The 19877-nt window shown below is 45.5% G+C and overlaps 1 protein-coding gene and 1 long non-coding RNA gene across 6 annotated transcripts in view; one reads left to right on the top strand and one right to left on the bottom strand.

The window, feature by feature from the left end:
- DLGAP1 (DLG associated protein 1) overlaps positions 1–19877 on the bottom strand; it is a 324532-nt gene that overhangs the window by 75518 nt on the left and 229137 nt on the right. The gene's annotated exons all lie outside the window — the stretch shown is intronic.
- LOC144243085 (uncharacterized) lies at positions 2539–6284 on the top strand. Its single transcript, XR_013338533.1, has 3 exons — positions 2539–3010; positions 3658–3762; positions 5917–6284. It is a non-coding gene; the product is annotated as an uncharacterized LOC144243085 (long non-coding RNA).

Here is a 19877-nt window from a genome sequence, read left to right as displayed (position 1 = left end):
CCCTCACTAAAATCTGCATCGACTTACTCTGCCTGTCCCCACCATCATCCTGTTCACATGGATGAATGCTGGGACAGGCGCTGTACCTGGAATCCCAGTTCCAGAAGTGACGAGGAGGCTGGAGAGTGTGGACTGTCCATGTTCTCCAGGGTCGAGTCCCATCAGGACCTGAGTTCCTCCCATCTACTTGGATTTGAAAGAGGTGCCTTACGGTTTTGTCTTTCAGATTTTCCTTTGAACCCTTATGAGAACACCATCTGTATCTAAAAGCCCTTATCTGGATCCCTTGGTTGCATGTACTTGGAATTGAGAACTTTTGGATTGTGGGACGCTAATATTGTGGACACACCCCAGGGGGCTAGGGCAGCACCTCTTAATCACGTGCTCTAACCTGTTGGTCTGCGGGAAGGGATAGAACAGTCACAGTGCAAGTACTTCCAAGGTCAGATTTTGGAATACAGATGATGAACGGCAGATGAAGGATGATGTTTTTAATTTTTTTTCTTACTTAAAGAATTTTTAAGTTTATTTATTTTGAGAGAGAACAAGTGGGAGAAAGGCAGAGAGAGAGAGGGAGAGAGAGAATCCCAAGCGGCTCCATGCTGTCAGGGAAGAGCCCGATGTGGGTCTTGAACCCACATACCGTGCAATCATGACCTGAGCCTAACGCTTAACCGGCTGAGCCACCCGGGTGCCCCTGAAGGGATGATGTTTACCTGCTCCTTTGACAGTAAGCGCCCCACTTGGGGACTTCCTCCTTCAGAGGCATCCCGGGCCCTGCCTTGAGCCTACAAAGAGGAGAGCCCATAGGTGCTGAGGGGTGGTGGTGGGCTCGGCAGTGTAGGTGGAAAAGAGAAATCCAAGATCAGGTTTGATGATACTTCTGACATTGTGTCTCTTCCCATGGCCGGTGTTGGAGTTCTGGGTGTTCACTGGTTTCACACACTGTGTACTCTGTCTTGAGCTTTGTGAAAGTGGTAGTAGAGGTGTCAGGAGGGACTTTCAAGCAGCCTTTCCCCACAAGGTGGGATGCTGTCTACCTAAAGCCCAGAATGGAAAAGCCTGATGTGTTCTTGTAGGTAAACACTTCATATCTGCAGGATGATGTGGATGTGTTTTCGCTCATCTTTTCCATCATTTTCTTCCCCATTCTCATCCCCTGCCCTCAAGCGGTAGTTCCTATCCAGCAAAATAAGTAAAACCAACATTCTTCTCCTTGACCCACTGTAATTTGTGCTGACAGGAGGGTGGTGGCTCTGTGCTGGGGTCCAGGCTGGGGACCGTGCTTATTGGCTACAACTTAGGATATTCGCTGAAAAGTGGATCTGCAAAGGCACCCTTCACTCCCCGAAGCCCTACCTAGTCCACACAGTTTGAAAATTGTTCTCAAAATGTACATTTTTGTGCTGCATTTCCAACCCAAGAGATTATAATAGACATATTCCGTGTAAGAGCTTGAATGAAAGAATAAACCGATGGGCAGGTAGGCAGGCTAGCAAACGGCGGACATACACAGATCAAGCACTAGAAACTTTTATCATCTAAAACAAGCACTGTTGTGCCCCATGATGTGGGATACCATTTTACTTCTCAAAAGGAACCAGAGGAAGTAAAGGCAAAACAATTTGATTATTTTGGATTTCTACTGCCCTAGGTGAAAGATTTGATCGAGTATAAACCCTTTGAAAAAGCAACTGCACCCACTGTGAATCTCCCAAGCCAGAGGAGGTTAAAAGAGTCGGTGTGTTGTATGACTGGGGCGGAGGCTTGTAATTTACACTGTTGGTAATTAGGATACAGCAATATGACTGCTAAGGTGCAGGAATGCGGAAAGACGAGGGGAAACCAGCGATAGTGTTCAGATCAAAAGTAACTACCAGTCAAGAGCAGGGAAATGGATCACCAAGAAGGGAAGCGTTTGGATGGCCTCTGCTCAAAGATTCAGCCCATATGCAGTTGCTGAGACCTTGTCAGGTCTCCAGATAAAGGCCAGGCTTGTCACTCTCAGGCACCTGGCTGAGAGGTAATAAAACGGTTGCCTTATCTTCTAAGGGTAGAGTTAGTCAAACCTCAGTGGTAATTATAGTAAACTGAAATTGCCTGTCATTTACCCCCCTCCTGCCTCCCCCCACAAAAAGGGAGGGAGGGAGAAAGGAAAAGGCTTAAGGCAGGAAACTGTCTCTTCTTGGATTTTAAAAGCAAGCAAGCAAAACAGCCAGTTTTCCTGGGAGTGAGAAAAACAGCCCGGCCAGGCTTCCCTCTCCTGGGGGTCAGGATTGCTGACAGCCCAGGCCCACGTGATGGTCTGAAAAAGAGGCTCAAGCTGAGGAAAATCCAAGAAATCTTCTTAGGAGTCTTCCTTTCTAAATGTAAATGACAGAGTCAGTGCTTTGCTAAGGAGGGAAGGAAGTCACAATCACACCGAGTGACTCATTCAGTGCTGTTAGCTCCGGGAGTTGGATAAAAAGTTTTAGCCAAAGCAGCAACAAATCTACTTTAAATACTAGCACAGTAAGGAAATTCCTCTCTTTCAGGCTGAATGCCACCCGCACAAAAGAACTCCTGTTGACATCTCATTTACAATCTCCCCCAGGACACCGACAAGACCATTTCAATAAACCCGGCTCAGAAACACCTATTGTTCTAAATCTTCAACGAGCAACAGGCTTCCACCACAACCTATTGTTTTGTAAAATAAAGGATTTAGAAGGAGAAGGATTGAGACTGGGGACGCCATGAAAAGAGGAAGGAAAAAAGTCCCTTTGACCCGATGCTGTCAGAGAGCGTGCAAGAAGAATGAAGTTAATGGATTTCCATTTTTATAAGAAGTGCGTAAGAAACGCCTGTTATGTTTCTGAACTGGTGATGGAGAATTCTAAATTTGCTGCCAACTTGGTACGTGGAGAAGCAAACCCCTGCCCACAGGTTTGCTAACTGAAAAGCCGCAGGCTATACTTACCCTATTCTCAGCCTGACCAAAGTCCTGATAACCCCAGTAGCGGAGCAGCAGGTGAGTCTTTGATCTGAGCTTTTCCCTAGGAATTAGAGCCTGACCGTCTTTTCCAAGTAGAATTTCCAGGCTCATAGCCCCCTCCTCCTCCCCCATGAATGATTTCCTTTTTTCCGTCTCCACCATTTTACTCCCTCTTTGAGTAAACCTTGAACGCTCTTTGGAGTTATGTAATGTGGTCCCTAGATCGTTTTTCTCTGCTGTGCCTCAAATTCAGGGATGGATTTGTATTTACCCCCACAAAGGCCATTTCTCAAATGCTCCTTATCTTGACCCTCATAATAAGTCTTGCAGTCAACATTACCCATCTCTGCAAATGATCCCTTTATCTACCCATCGCTCAAGCCCAAACTCTGGGCATTATCTCTAATTCCTTTGAGTCCTTCTGTCTTCTCTTAAATCCATCTGGAATTCTTCTACTTCCTACAGTCCAGCTTTCTGCTCCCCTAGATCCTATTACCTCCCCTCCGGAGGGTCCCTGCAACTTCCTAAGTCACAGTTTCTAGAACTGCCAGTTGTGACTTACTCAGGGGTCATGACGTCCATTGAGGTGGGTGATGCAGTTTCACCATTTAAAAAGTGAAGTAGATTAGAAAATGTGAGGTGTGTCAAACAAAGTCAGTACTGTTTCTCGAACCTTGTTTCAGGTTTCCGTGTGCATCCAGATCCGTGTAGATTCCGGGCAACAGGAGAAAAACGAGTTTGGTTTGCCAGGATACTTTGAGAAATACTCTTCTAATTGGTCTCACCAGGTCTGTCTTGTCCCTGCTTCCCACACTGTTGAATACACTTAGAGCAAGGGTGGAGATACTGAACAACCTGTCCCTCTCCAGCTGATAGGCCTGCCCCCAGGGGAAGGTGTCGCATAAAGTCCAGGGCTTCGGAGATTCTGAATAAGTTGGTTCCTGCTCACCTTCCAAAAGGGCCTTGGCACTCTACATCCTCCTGACAGCTTTTACTTTTAGTTATTAAAACCATCAAGTTCCCTGGAAAGACAAAGGGGACTTCAAAAATAAAATAAAACCTTCTTAATGGATTCCCACCTAGGCAGGCCCTAACATTTAAAAGAACAGTCTTGCAGCAGGTGGGTGGTTCAGTCGGTTAAGTGTTTGACTCTTTTTTAATGTTTTATTTATTTCTGAGGGAGAGGGAGAGAGAGAGAGAGACAGATAGACAGACAGCGACAGCATGAGCAGGGGAGGGTCAGAGAGAGAGGGAGACACAGAATCTGAAGCAGGCTCCAGGCTCTGAGCTGTCAGAGACCACGAATCAAGAGATCATGACCTGAGCCGAAGTCAGACGCCTAACTGACTGAGCCACCCAGGGGCCCCAAGTGTTGGACTCTTGATTTCTACTCAGGTCGTAATCTCTTGGCTCACGAGATTAAGCCCCACGGCAGGCTCTGCTGCTCTGGGCTGACTGTTGTCAGTACGGAGCCTGCTTGAGAGTCTCTCTCCCTCTCTCTTTGCCCTAGACCTGCTTGTGTGCACACGTGTGTGTGTGTGTGCTCTCTCTCTCTCACAAAATAAATAAACATTAAAAAAAATAAAAGAATAGTCTTGCTGTAGTTTGCTACTATGTGGAGAGATGGTCAGATCTCCTTTTTCATGTTGGAAATGAAAAATTAAAGAAATCTGCACATTCCTGACCCCTTGTAGTGGTTATTCTACGAAGGCACATGATACAGATACAACCTTCCTGAAGGTTACAGCAAGAGCATCCTTATCCCTTAAAAAGTTAAAAAAATATATTTATTTTTGAGACAGAGAGAGGGAGAGGAGGGGAGGGGCAGAGAAAGAGTAAGACACAGACTCCGAAGCAGGCTCCAGGCTCTGAACTGTCAGCACAGAGCCCAACGTGGGACTTGAACCCACGAGCTGTGAGATCATGACTGGAGCCAAAGTTGGATACCTAACCCACTGAGCCACCCAGGTGTCCCAAGAGCATCCTTATCCCTTGCTTAGTGCGGGGCTCATATGCCTTGACCCATAACCACCCTCACGGTGAAAGCTGCATCTCCCTGGGGTGAGATGTGGCCCCAGTTCTTACCACCCCTCCCCCATCCTTCCCGATAAGAACCACACTGAAGTCCCTGCTTCTTTGTTGCTTGCCTTTTGGAGTCTGGGTTTAGGTAGCCTGCTCCATAAAGAAGAAAGTCCACAGAAATTCACCTCTTTAGGGAAAAAAAAGAAACAAAACAACAGTGATACTGCTTTGATTTTTTTCCTAATGTGGTATGTTGTATGCTATAATTTATAAGCCAGTGTGTTGCTTTTTTCTAGAAACTGACCAGCAGTAGCTTGCCTTTTTTTGTAGAAAATTTGTCAGAAAATTATAAGAAGAAATTGACTTCAAAGTCCATTTTAACAAAGAAAAAGAGTCACTACTGTAGCTCTGTATAAAAGGTATACAAGACCCTACTTTGACATCAAGCAGTTATAGCCAAGTGATGTGCTTAAGGATGATTGTTATTTTATCTTTTGGGTATCTCTGAATTTTCCAATTAAAAAATCATAACTATTGCAATGATAAAGACATAGAGATATCGGAATATAAATTAGATACATTGTTATGTCATCACTGTTGTGATACCTGACTATATTAGTTTTCTTTTTATCGTATGTATTGCTGTATTTTGTTTTTAACCATTTGGTTTTGAAGGAAATTTTGTATGTTTACCACATTTGAAAAAAATAATGAAAACCCCCAAAGTGATTTGATATTTTACTGTCTTTAAGAGCTTAAGGACTCCTGACCCAGAAGATCCCACCAAATGCTGGCGTATAAATCCCAATGTTTTCATACCTAACGATTTATCATTTCCAGAATGCCATCTTTTTACACATATTTAGGCCCGTGGCACACATTGTTGTTTGCTTTCTTATAACCATTCCTCTTGCCAACAGGATCTCAGTGCTGTTGACTTTTGCAAGCAGCCACGACTTTTGGGAAGGTTAGCCCCTTCCCAGATTTGGAGGCTGAATCTTCATTGAAGGGAAGACCGATGGGAATGCTTCTTGGAAGGATTACCTCCCTAGTTAAAGCCACACAAGTTGGGGACATCCCTTTTCTTCCTCTGGATATTGGCATCACCAAGAGATACCCTGAACTGTGGCTGCCATCTGGGGACCACAAAGAGCATCTGGCTGAAAAGACAAGCCACAGTGAAGATGATGGGTGGAAAGATGGCAGGAAGCTGGTTTGAATGTATTCATTGGCCGCCTTACCTCTAGATTTGCTGTTATTTGAGAAAATGAATGCTTTTCCCACCTGAGTCACTTTGATTTTATTTCTAAAATTTTATTTGCTTATGTATTTATTTGGCTTGGAGTTATGAAAATGAATTTATATATGCTAAGTGTCCTTCCTTCCTCCAGTACCCCTCGTCATCCATCGAGATTCACTTCGTTTAGGGTGCCTGGGTGGCTTAATTGGTTAAGAGTCCAACTCTTGATTTCAGCTGAGGTTGTGATCTCACGGGTTTGTGAAATTGAGCCCTCCATCGGGCTCTGCACTGANCAAACCGCGAGATCATGACCCAAGCGAAAGTCGGAAAGTCGGATGCTCAACCGACTAAGCCACCCAGGCGCCCCTACCTGTCTCTATTTTAAAACTCATCACACTTTGCTTGTTATAGTCTTCCTCCAATGCTCTTGGATGATAGCAGAGGAAAATTAGCAATGAGGTAGATCTTTGTTGACTATTCTATTTGCTTATTGGATTAAATGATTCTATTTGACAGGGGCACCTGGGTGGCTTAGTTGGTTAAGCATCCAACTTTGGCTCAGGTCACAATGTCATGGTTTGTGAGTTCAAGCCCCACGTCAGGCTCTGTGCTGACAGCTCAGAGCCCGGAGCCTGCTTCAGATTCTGTGTCTCCCTCTCTCTCTGCCCCTTCCCTGCTCACGCTCTGTCTCTCAAAACAAAATAAGTGTTAAAGAAAATTATTCTATATGGCAAATTCTGTTAATGCAACATATCACCAGACCAAAATTTCTTTATTTCAAAAAGGTTCTCAGTCTTGGTGGCCCAACTTCTGTCAGCAATAGTGTGGTGGCTGGAGAACGCAGTTCCTCACTTACTTATTTATTTAAAGTAGGCTCCACACCCAACACTGGACTTGAACTCATGACCCTGAGATCAAGAGTCACATGCTCTACCAACTGAGCCAGCCAGCCACCCCAAAAGGCAGTTCTTCAAAGTCAGCCAGGCTCGATATAAATCCCGACTTGCCAGTTATGGGCTACGTGACCTCCTATGATTCAACTCTTTTAGCTCATTTTTTCATCTGCTGCATTCTGGTAATGACATCGATAATCTCCTAGTGTAATGGAATGGATGGGGGACGTTTATATAGTGTAAGGTGACACAGTGTGGCACTTCTGACACAGGAAATAGGCTCTTCCTTTTCTTCTCTTTCCTACATCATTTGATACAACAAAATTCATACATAACAAAAACCATCTTGAAAACCCGAGGGGGGACATTCTATACTTTTCAGATGTTTGGGTTTCTATAGCATGAAGAGCCTTGTACACATGGTACATGCATGAGCACACATTTTCAGATGCCTCTTCGTAGTGTGTGATATTAAAACTTCACCTTATCACTCTGGTCTCAGCTCATCAATTCTCTCTTTGGAGAGCCCTCCTTCTGTGCTTTTTCAAGCAGTCCTTTCGCTGCTTTCCCATTGCGACCCAGTAGCCATCTACGAATAGGAGATGCACAGAGAAAATGTAATTGGCTATGAAGGTGTTGCATCTTTTAAAAGCCGGAAGCACTTTCTAAGGGTGGGGAGTTGTCACTCGCCCATTCTGCTCTTTGGCCGGGTCCTTACCATTGTGGTGTCACTGTACCCCATCCCAGCCCTCTGCAGCCTGTCTGCCTGCACCCCTCCACCCCCTGCGACCCTACCCTGCCACTCATTCAGATCACATAGGGTGACTAGCTCCAGCCTCTGCTGTTCTGAACTTTGGAAGAGGCAGAAATTGTCATGAATTTCTGATGTCTGGCAGGATGGATCCCTACCAGTGCTTTAAAACTTTTTCATACTCTCTAGAGTTCAGAGAAAGACAAAAACAAAAGCGCTTGCAAGTCTGCGTCCCTTTGCCTTCACGGTCACCTCTCATGATGTGCAGTCAGAGAGGGCTGAAGGGCAGGATAGGGGTGGGACCTGCTTACTCTAAGTTCAAGTACTTGAGAATTTAAAGTTGCAGACCCTCTCCAAGCTCTGCTTCAGGCCTGTCCACTAGATTTCCTTAGTTTACTACAGTAACAAGGTAGGATATCAGCCCTAAAAATATCCACTGACAGAAATCTATTAAGCAACAATGGCTTTGCTTTTCATGCCCGAGAGACAGTATTGCATCATGTTTCAAAGCTAAGTTTTAGAGGAAGACCTTGATTTAAAAGTGTGTCGCCTAGGGAAAGTTGCTTCATCTCTTTGAATATCAGTTTCTTAACTGTGTAAAATGAGGATAGAATACCTTCCTCAGGGGGTTGGTGGATAGAATGAAGTAATATGGAGAAATGCTCACAGTATTACCCGACACATAGTAAGTGTTCAATAAATAGTGTACAGTAACAGCAACAATAATGTCAACGATTTCACGAGAGGAATCCTTTCATTTTGTCTAAGCAGCTATGAAGGCAGGTACAAAGGGCCTGGGACACTCTGAAGCTACAATTCCATGCACAGGTGGTGAGATCAAGCTATCCTATCTCCATGGCAACCAGATGTCTCTATTATCTTGTCCAGGGCCAGGTAGGCTGTATGTGAGGAGACAAAACTGAATCTCACACAAAAACTCTGCTTTTCAGTATATTCACTGGCAATACTCCAGACAGAGATGCCCTCAAGCTTCTGATATCATGTGACCTTTGAATTCATAGTCTCAGGGGCGCCTGGGTGGCTCAGTCGGTTAAGTGCCTACCTCTTGACTTCAGCTCGGGTCATGATCTCATGGTTCGTGGGTTCAAGCCCTGAGTCTGGCTCTGCACTGACAGCACAGAGGCTGATTGGGATTCCATCTCTCTCCATCTCTCTCTGCCCCTCCCCTGTTCTCACTCTGTCTCAAAAATAAATAAATAAACAGTAAAAAACTTCATAGTTTCAGTCATAAAAGTACCTTCTGAAATACTGACCATCTCAGATATGTTTTCACTTTTGGTAATTTCCCAGATGTTTCCTTGAGATAAAAAGAAGCAAAACAACCAAAGCTTTTCTACTGAAGATATCTTGATGTCTGTCATTTAGTCCATTTTTCTGTCACTAACAAAGGAGAGATTCGATCAGGAAGTATGTGGTTGAAAAAAACAAAACATTTTGAGCTTAAGTGAAATGCAGGTAGTGCTCTATTTTGTCAGTGGTTTGGGATATAAAATAAAACAAACCTTTCTCAGGGGAAGAGGCCCGGTATTCTAGAGAAAGGAGTGAAAGGGAAAATGTTGGGTGTGAGGGCCCTGGGCTTAAGACACAGGCATGAACAGAAAGCCGGGATGAAGCAAAAGTCTTTGGAATTCCAGGTCTGTAAATTGGCAGGTCTGTGACCTAGGGCAATGCACTAGAATATTCTATGCTACATTGTATAACAGTCTGTAGAGTGCATTCTGTGTTTCATTACCTAACATTCTATTGAATGCATTCTGTGTTTCATTTTATAATAATCTGGACAATGGGACCATAACTATAAGACAGTTGTTACAGTGGCTATGAAAGAGGCAGCAGGTGCAAAAAGCCCTTTGTAAAACAGCACTTTGCAAAGTGCTCTGCAGATGTCATAGGAACAGCAATAGTAATAAGAATTGTTATGTTTTGGGGAGCCATCTGAGTAATTCTTCCAAAGCACAATTCTTCCAGGAGGAGCACACACTGAGTTGGCCTTTGGCTGATGTGGAGTTCAGGCTCTGGGGATAACACAAGATATTTTATAAAATTTACAAGAAATCACAAATTTAGGTAAATAGGAGGGGGAGGAATGCTGTAAAAATTAATAGGGCCAAAGGGAATAGTCTCTAATGATCAAATTGCATACTCCCCCGCCCATCCCCCCCAAAACACTCATAATATTTGATATAAAAATGACATGTCAACAAATAGCTGCATTAAAAAGGAACAGTTCTGGGGCACCTGAGTGGCTCAGTTGGTTAAACATCCGACTTTGGCTCAGGTCATGATCTCACAGTTTGTGAGTTCAAGCCCCATGTCGGGCTCTGTGCTGACAGCTCAGAGCCTGGATCCTGCTTTGGATTCTGTGTCTCCCTCTCTCTCTCTCTGCCCCTCCCCTGCTTGCTCTCTCTTTCTCTCTCTGTCTCTCAAAAATAAATAAACATTAAAAAGGAACAGTTCTTCCAACATTGCTTAGGTTGAAGCTAAGTAGATTTTATTCATTCATTCATTTATTTTAAGTAGGCTTTTTTTAAATTTACTTATTTCTTCATTTATTTTTAAATGCTTATTTATTTTTGAGAGAGAGATACAGAATGAGCAGGAGGGGCAGAGAGAGGGAGACAGAGGGTCTAAAGTGGGCTCTGTGCTGTTGGATCAAACTCATGATCTTCGAGATCATGATCTGAGCCGAAGTCAGATGCTTAACTGACCGAGCCACCCAGATGCCCCATTATTTTGAGTAGGTTTCCAAACATAACTTGGAGAGGAGATAGAAAATAATTTTTCATATGCTGTATAAATAGAATTGATAATTTGATTGGTTTTGAGTAACTGAGTAGAAACGTTGAGACTGGCAGATCTAACATTACCGCAGTAAGTGCTAGTTGGGGCGTCTATTTTCTTGAATAGAAGTTTGCTTCTGAAGAGAAAGAAAGAGTCCAGGGCACTTAATAAACAGGCTCCAGGATGCCCCTTTTTGAGTTTGGAGCAGGAAGCAAAGCTGGGTCACAGGCAGATGATCTTTGAGGGAGTTGCTGGGGAACTGGCCTTGGAAATAGCCAGGTGACAAGAGAAAAAATCCAAGGGAGACCTTGTCAGGTGGGAGGCAGCGGGGGTGGAGGAGCTGTTCTCTGCAATAGGCAGGGGAGCTGATGGCTGAAGGGAGGCCAAGAAAACATTTTTCTTTGCTTTGTCTGTGGCAGAGGCAGCTCTGAGCACAAATGCGTTCCAGAATCTTTGTCTCCACAGGCAAAGGGAATCCCTGCCTCTCTGCTCTGCCCCACTCATTCAACTCCAAGTTTTCCAGATCTTTCCACTCCCTTACGCGCTTGCTCTCTGAAGGGCAAACTCTAGCTCATCTGATAAATGAAGTCATTGCATTTTTTAGAATTCTTGCTAACGTTTCTTTCCTCTAGAGTTAACACAAATGAATCTTAAAAGAGGGTCTCTGTAAAGTCGGCCTTCGAAGACGTGTCTAAAATTGGGAACTGGCAACACTGAGAATAGACCTAGCCTGGCAGCAAACATCGTTCCGTGGCCCTCGAATAGAATCGTAATAAGTCCCAGGAAGGGAAGAACGACATTTTATACTTTAACTGTGCGGGTGCGGAATTGTGCTAAGTGCTTTTTACACATGACCTTCATTCCATTTTACAGATTTGGAGATGGAGGTGAAGTTCAGACAGGCTGGTAACCTGCCAGAGGTGGATGCAACAGTATTTTCCATCTGACATATTCTTCTAGAACAGGTCAGCGAACTTTTTGATGCAGAGTAGTAAATATTTTAGGCTTTGTGGACCATGCGGTCTCTGGTCCCACACACAGAACTCTGCCATTGTGGGAAAGGCAGAGACCACCTGTAAATGAGTGGGCATGGCTGTCTTGGAGAGGTGAGCTAGATTTGGTCCATCCCGTTCTGGAGCTTTGCCACTCCCTGTCAAGAGTCTAGCTCCCCCTCCCTTTGAATCCAGGGTGGGGGGAGGCGGTGTATGATTTGTTTGTGACCAAGGGAGTGTGAAGGAAGTGACACTATATGACCTCTGAGGCTAGATCAGAAAATGTGATGCAATTTCTACCTCACTCCCTGGGGCAGCCGCCTGCCCGAGGGCCGAGCCACCACAGAGGCGGTCCAGCTGTCCTGAGGCTGCCACAGGTAAGGAAGCCCACCTCAGCCATGTGGAAGGGTCACACAGAGAAGCCTTGAGACTCTAAGAGGAGAGAGCCAGAGACGCTGAACCAGCCCTGGGTTGTGCTGGCCATCCACCAGACTGCAGGCTGGGAGAGACCCTGAACCAGAACCCCCAGCACAAGATCTTCCCAAATTCCTGGACCATAGAAACCGAGGAATAACAAGATGATTGCTATTGTCTTAAGGTACTAAATTTTCGGGTGATTTGTTACACGGAAATAAATAGAAAATTGCCCCCAAACTAGTGAGCGGCATATATGGGGTTAACCTAGGTTGGCCTGCCGCCCCCCTCCCCGCCTCATGTGTTTTTTCCATTACATGATTGCTTCCAGCAGCCTTTTTGGGGGGAAAAAGGGAGTTGTGCTAAAATATATATAACACAAAAGTTACCATGTTAACCATTTTTAAGTGAGCAGTTCAATATGTACATTCACATTGTTGTACAACCAGTCTCCAGAACTTTCATCTTGTGGAACTGAAACTCTGTACGCATAAAACAATAGCTGCCCATTCTTTCCTCTCCTCCAGCCCCTGGCAACAGCCATTCTACTTTCTGCCTGTATGAATTTGACCACTCAAAGTCCACCATGTAACTGGAAACATACGGTATTTGTCTCTTTGGTGACTGGCTTATTTCATTTAGTGTGTGTGTGTGTGTGTGTGTGTGTGTGTGTGTGTGTATTTATATATTTTAAGCCTATACTGGTTAGTGAGTCTGACCAGCAAATAACAAAGGTTTGTCAAGGAAAAATGTCAGAGATTTTAGGTCCTATAAGCCACAGATGCAACATGTCCCAGGAGGGACCCCGTAGTGGCACTTCCTCTAACAATGACAATTCAGTGTCCTGCCTCTAAAGGGCTTTGAAGAAAGAAGAATCCACCAATCAAGAACAAGACAAGGCTGTTTGGTTTGTTTCATCTTGTGGGCTGTTTGACTTCCCTCTCAGAGCCATGCCTTGAGAATGAAATCACTTTCTGTCACACAGCCCTTTCAGAGCATCAAACACAAACACTCACTGTCTGCTCCTTTATTTCTTCTGTATCTGTAGACTTGGTGGAATTCTGTGAGCATCTGTGAATTATGTATGAAGCAAAAAACCTTCTGCAGGGGACTGGGTCTGGGGAAGGTGGGCCTTACGTGGTGCTGCTTGCTTATGCAGACTAACACTGAACCTTTAGGGGCTACTGTGACCTTCTCTGCCTTCCTCCCATCTCTGACCTAAGACGAAAAGGCAGTGCTGGGCTGAGTGCACACTCTTAAAGCCAACGGCCTGGCCTTCCTCTCCCCCGCACTCACCCTAATTCTACCTAGCCTACCTGTGGCACCAAGATAGAATGGAAGCAATCTTCTGCAATCTCCCAGGGCCCCGTGCACTGTTATGGGCTGAATTGTGTCTCCTACCCCCACCCCCAAATTCATATGTTGAAGTCCTAACTCAGTATATTAGGACAAGTGTATTGTGGAGATAGGATCTCTAAAGAGGTGATTAAGTTAAAATGAGATCATTAGGCTCGGCCCCAATCCAGTAAGACTGGTGTCCTAAGAAGGGAGAGAGGCACCAGAGGCACATGGTCACAGAGGAAGGACCATGTGAGGACACAGGGCGAACATGGCCGTGTGCAAGCCAAGGAGAGAAACCTCCAAAGAAACAACCTGCCACACCTTGAGCTTGGACTTCCAGCCGCCAGCACTGTAAGAACATTTCTATTGTTTAAGCCACCCCATCTGTGGTACTTTGTTACGGTAGCTGCAGCAAATTAATACAGCAACCAACAGAAGTTTCACAGCCTTGAGGTTGGGACCTCAGCCCAGAAATTCTGAAGGTAATAATCAAAAACTCAAAAGGAGAGAAAGCCTTATAATTCAGTTCCTCTTTCTGCATCTCTCATAAGTGGCCTGCTGGCAGGTTTGGAAGGTGGTGCTGGAGAGACTGAGCCTGGAGTGAGCAAGTGGGGCCCAGTGGGGCCACTGAGGCTCCTGGCTCGGAAGAGGAGGGACTGTGGCTCTAGATTTCAGGAAGTCTGCCAAACACGGGGAGACTTAGCAGGTGTGTTTGGGGCATGGGCTCAGAGGCCCATCTGGAGGGGCAATTCACTAACTCCTTCCCTCTTCTCCCTCATTACCGGCGAAGTAAGAAGGACTGCATCCTGCAAATCCGGATACTGTTTTGTTTTTTCTTTTGTGGGAAGGGTGATACAGGATCGGAGGGACACCTGCTGTTCAAGCAGGTGGAGGGAGGGTGGGGCAGGAGACAGAATAATGGCCTCTAAATTCTGAATCTGGGAAATCTGTGAATGTGTTACCTTACACAGCAGTGCGAGCTTTGCAGACCTGATTATGTTAAGGATCTTAAAATGGCAAGATTATCCTGGATTATCTAGGTGGCCCCAATGTAATCACAAGGGTCCTTATAAGAGGGAGGCAGGAGGGTCAGAGCCAGAGAAGGAGAAGGTGGTGGAAGCAGAGATAGGGGAAGAAGGGAGGGGGAGGGGGAGAGAGAGAGGGGTGGTGGGGAGTGAAAATTTCAAGAAGCTATATCCCACTGGTTCTGAAGACGCTGTGGCCACAAGGCCAGGAATAAAGCAGCCAAGCATCCTGGAAAAGGCAAGGGAATGGATTCTCCCCTAGAGCCTTCATAACAGAGTGCAACCCTGCTCATCCATGAAAACAATTTTTTTCTTAATGTTTATTTTTGAGAGAGAGAGAGAAGCAGAGTGTGAGTGGGGGAGGGGGAGAGGGAGAAGGAGGCACAGGAACTGAACCAGGCCCCAGGTTCTCAGCACAGAGCCCTATGTGGGGCTTGAACTCACGAGCCATGAGATCATGATCTGAGCCGAAGTTGGACGCCTTAACCAATGGGGCCTCCCAGGCACTCCTTGCCTCCCCACTTCAGACTTCTGACCTCACAGCTACCAGATGAGTGGTGTAGTTTTAAGCCATGAAGTTTAGGGTAACTTGTTACAGCAGCAACAGGAAACCAGGACAGGCGGTGAGGATGAAAGTCCTGGAGAACAGCAGCTGTCATATGTAAATAGGCAGCGGTAAGTGCCCAGAAGTGCAATGACAAAGCTAAAGCTTCCATCCCCTAAAATAGCAGTTCTCAAAGGTGGTCTCCTAAACCCAGTGTTAGCGGCACCTGGAATTGTGGGTCAAACTCTCAGGCCGCGCAGCCCAGACCTAGTGATGGCGAAACTGCCTGCGGTGGCCCTTCAAGCTGTGGTTACACAGATGCCTCAGGTGACTCCAATGCCCGCTGAGGTTCCCCTTAAAAATAAGTGACCTGGGCTGGTTCTTCGTGAGTGAAGAGTACCTGGGGGCCCTCAAAGGTAGGTGTGTTCCTACTGAATCTACACTTACACTAGTTATTCCATGATTTGTGCTTGGCTTGGAATCTAGGAATGATGGGCAAAGTGACCCCCCCCAAGATGGGTTATGAAGGCTGACGCAGGAGGAGGGGGTGCAGAGTTCAGTCTCCGTGTCCCTACAAGTCCCCACCACCGTTACACAGTCCTGTGCCTGTGGGAAAGACTGAGAGTAAGGTTAGATTGTGGTGACAGAGCCGTGAACTGCCGCATACACTTGTCCCAGCTTGAGGCAGCGGGCGGGGTGGTTACTCCTTGCTGAGGTGATCCTAAACCGGCTGATTGGAAAAGTACTCGCTTCTGAAAGCCTGTGTGAGGTCATCCCTTCCAGCCACAGCTTAAAGCTTTGGAATCACACAGCCATTGCAGACACCTAGATCTGCCTCCTATTAGCTGGGTGATCTTGGGTGCTTAATCTCTCTGAGACTCAGTCTTCCTTATTATAAAAGGATATGCTAAAGTACTTCTTAGAGCTGTTGAGAAGTTTCTGAAATCATGTATGTAAAAGTCCTAGGGCAGGGCTCAGAACAAAGTAAATGCTTAGTACTATTGTTACTTACTGCCATTCATTCTAGTTAATGTTGTTAATTGCAAGAACAGCTGTTATTTACACCAGCCCTGATTTTAATCTTCTATTTCCAGGCTTCGTCCCATAAGGGATCCAGTTCACAAGTTCATCCTTAGAAGGGATTCAGCCCATTTTCAGTTCTGCTAACAACACCTCTCTCAGAGGTTCTTTAAGGCTCTGGTGTAGGAAAAGTCACCTGTAACAAGAGGCTGCTTCTCAGTGCCTCCCAGCTGATGGGAGTTTTCCCAGCAGCCTGGTGCTCAGCCTGAGGACGTGGCTGGCCCTCAGCTGGGTGATCCCATTCCCCGGTCACTGTCTGATTCAGGCGGCTCTGGTATTTTTCCTCCCTTCTCGCAGGGCGGCCTCCAGAGCACCAGACAGCTGCCGCCACATCCCGCTGCTTCAGAAGCGGAAGTAAGGCGCATTTAGGACCTTTCTGGGTGAGTGACAGCATTTAAGATGAGATTAACAAAATGCCAGCGCTTCAGGGAAACCAGACTTTCCCTGTCACCTCTTCTCCACCTTTCTCATGACACAGAAAATGAGCCAGGCTGAGGTCACTCTGTGTAATCGGGTCATGTCAGCCTTGTCTGTGAGACAGTGGCGCTGGTGACCTGGGTGTGAAGGGCCCTTTGTGAGTGGGGGTCTCAGATGCGCGGCCACGGAGTGAGCCTGTATGGGACTGGCCACTTTGTGCTTGACTGTGCCATTGAGCATGTGGGCGGGGCTCTGAATGCATCGCTCTGGGCATTGGTCCCCTGATGGCAGATGCTCAGGGAGCTTCTGGAATCTCAAAGGAAACAGTCTGGCAGACAGAGCTGCGGGCTCATTTTCTCGGAGCGGGTCAGCGCTTGGGAGCGTGCTCACTTACCACCTGAATCCCATGGACTTTAAGGTCTACTTTTCTTAGAGGGGAAAAGATGATTTATTTTACCTCCATAGAAACAGTTTAATTTTTCAAGACTCAAGATGTCCCCAAATGTCATGGTAAAGACTAATTTTACAAGAACAGGGCAAACTAACAGATTAAGAATATCCTGCCACCTTTTAACCCAAGGGAGGGATTGGTCATGATATTATACCTGATTTAGGCCATATGCACCTAAGGGTGTCTGTTATGGGCTGAATGTTTGTGTCCTCCCTAAATTCATATGTTGAAAGTCTAAACCCCTAACAAGAGGGTGTTTACAGGTGGGGCCTTTGGAAGGTGAGTAGGGTTACATGAGGTCATGAGGATAGGGATCCTCATGACGGAATTAGTGCCCTTAGAAGAAGAGATGCCAGTCTCTCTCTCCTCTCTCTCTCTCTCTCACCACATATAAAGGTTATGTGAGGACATAACAAGAAGGCCACTATCTGCAGCCCAAGAAATGAGCCCTCACTAGACACTGACCTTTCTGGCACTTTGATCTTGGACTTCCCACACTCTAGAACTGTGAGAAGCAAATGTCTGTTGTAAGCCACCCAGACTATGACATTTTGTTATAGCAGCCCCCAAAGACTAAGACAGTACCTCAAGAGCAAAATAATCTTGGGGGCACCTGGGTGGCTCAGTTGGTTAAGCATCCGACTTTGGCTCCAGTCACGATCTCACGGTTTGTGAGTTTGAGCCCCAAGTTGGGCTCTCTGCTGTCAGCAAAGAACCTTCGTTAGATCCTCTATCCCCTTCTCTCTCTGCCCCTCTGCTGCTCCTGTTTGCTCTCTTTCTCTCAAAAAAAAAAAAAGCAAAATAATCAAAACTCTAAGAAATAGACCACAAAGACCCAGCCAGCTCTCACTGAACGCTCCTCCCCATACTAAAAGGCAAAATTATGGTCTTTCACAAATGCTCACAGAAGCAAAATGTACCCACCACGCGCACAGAATATACAAAAGGGAATAACCGAAGCAAGAAGCACTTGAATGTGCCCAGCGCCCACCTCACAGAACTTTTCCCTCCACCTAGATGGGGTTCTTGGCCGTGGTTGTTAGTGACCTGCTTCCCAAAAGAGATGGTTCTTCGTTTATCTCTCCCAAGATGAACTTCCTCCTTTACTTCCTCCTTCGTGGAAATCTAGCTCTAACCTTTATATGTCTGATTGTATGCTTTCCAAATTCTACAAGGATCCAGAAGTTATCTAGGAATGGACGTATTCCACCTATTGGCTTTGTGGCCAAGACCTGTAAGCCGTTGTGTTGGCATTTTGTCATCATACCCTGTTAGAGGCTGCATGTGTGTTTGGGCCTGAGTGGGTCGTGGTGGTGGAGAGGGACCACCGTCAAGTCAAGCGTTTGCCGTGGAGCTGCTGGGCACGTGTAATGTTCCTCAAGGTGGAGCCACACACATGCCCGAAAAAAACCATCGGAGGCTGAATTAGCAATTATTTTTAGGAGATTAGATTTGGAGCAGCTGCAAGGATTCCTAATACAAAATAGTTCACTTTAAGGCAGTGAAACCAAAAGCATAAATTTTAATTCCGAGGGACAGAGCGTAGATTAATGGTTGCCTCAGTTTGGGGGTAGGGGGCGGAGAGTGACTAACTGGGGTATTGAAAATGTTCCAAAGTTGAATTGTGGGTAATGGCTGCACAAGTCTGTGAATATACCAAAAAAACAAAACATCTAATTACGTACTTCAAATGGGTGAATTTTATGGTATGTGAGTTCTATATCAAGCTGTTAAACATTTAATTCTGAGAGAATTACATGGTCTATAAAAATAGCCCTAATATTTTATTAGCGTTAGTAACTTTTTTTTTTAACCAATTATTTCTGGTGTGTGATAACTCATACTTTAGGTTATATATGCTCTTGGGAGGGTGGACTGGAGAAGGTACTAGGGGTTCAGACAAGGACTGGGTCCCAGGCATGAAAATGCAGGGAGTGGATTTGCTCCATGCACGTGTTCTTCACTCTTTCACTGTTTCCCCTCCCCTTGCAGAGCCGTGTTTGAGCATGTGTGGTTCCTCCTACCCTATCTCTAGCGTCATTCCTCAGTGTTCTAGAGCCCTTGAGAACATCCAGCTGATTCTCCAACAGGAGGGCATAACAGAATCTTCAGGGCAAAAAAGGAGATAGGAGGTAGTTTTTGGGTTTTGTAATTTGAAAAAGCGCAGTTTGCCTCATAATGTATTTATTTCGCAATTATTCTATTGAGGCTCTCCTTTCTCTCTGTGTAATATACTTAAAGAATAATTACAGGGGTGCCTGGATGGCTCAGTCAGTTGAGAGTCCTACTCTTGATTTTGTCTTGGGTCATGATCTCCTGAATCTCGTGAAACTGAGCCCTGCATTGGGCTCCATGCTGAGCGTGGAGCCTGCTTAAGGTTCTCTTAGTTGGTTAACTGTCTGAGTTTTGATTTCAGCTCAGGTCATGATTTCATGGTGTGTGAGACTGAGCCCCGCACTGGGCTCTGTGCTGACAGTACAGAGCCTGCTTGGGATTCTCTTTCTCTATCTCTCTCTGTCCCTCCCCCACATGTGTTCTCTCTCTTTCTCTCTCAAAAAATAAAAAAATAAAAATAAAAAATAAAAAAAGATTCTCTTTCCCTCTGCCCCTCTCTCCTGGTCATGTGCTCTCTCTCTTTAAAGAAAAAAAAAATCTATATATACAAAAAAGAATAATTACAACCCACTATCCAGGTTCATGATATGGAATGCTGTCAGCACCCTAAAAGTTCACAGCTCCCTCTACATCTTTTCCCCACTATAAACCTCTCCTTTGCCCTGAAATAACTACTTTTTCAAATCTCCTAATCCTTTAAAAAAAATTTTTTTTAAATGTTTTATCCATTTCTAGGAGAGAGAGAGAGAGAGAGAGAGAGAGAGACAGAGTGAGCAGGGGAGGGTCAGAGAGAGAGGGAGTCACAGAAACAGGCTC

The sequence above is a fragment of the Crocuta crocuta genome, unplaced genomic scaffold, assembly GCF_008692635.1.
Source record: "Crocuta crocuta isolate KB4526 unplaced genomic scaffold, BGI_CrCroc_1.0 scaffold26, whole genome shotgun sequence".
NCBI classification, from domain to species: domain Eukaryota; kingdom Metazoa; phylum Chordata; class Mammalia; order Carnivora; family Hyaenidae; genus Crocuta; species Crocuta crocuta.
The sequence above is the reverse complement of the archived record's forward strand: the minus strand, read 5'-3'. Positions and strand labels throughout refer to the sequence as shown.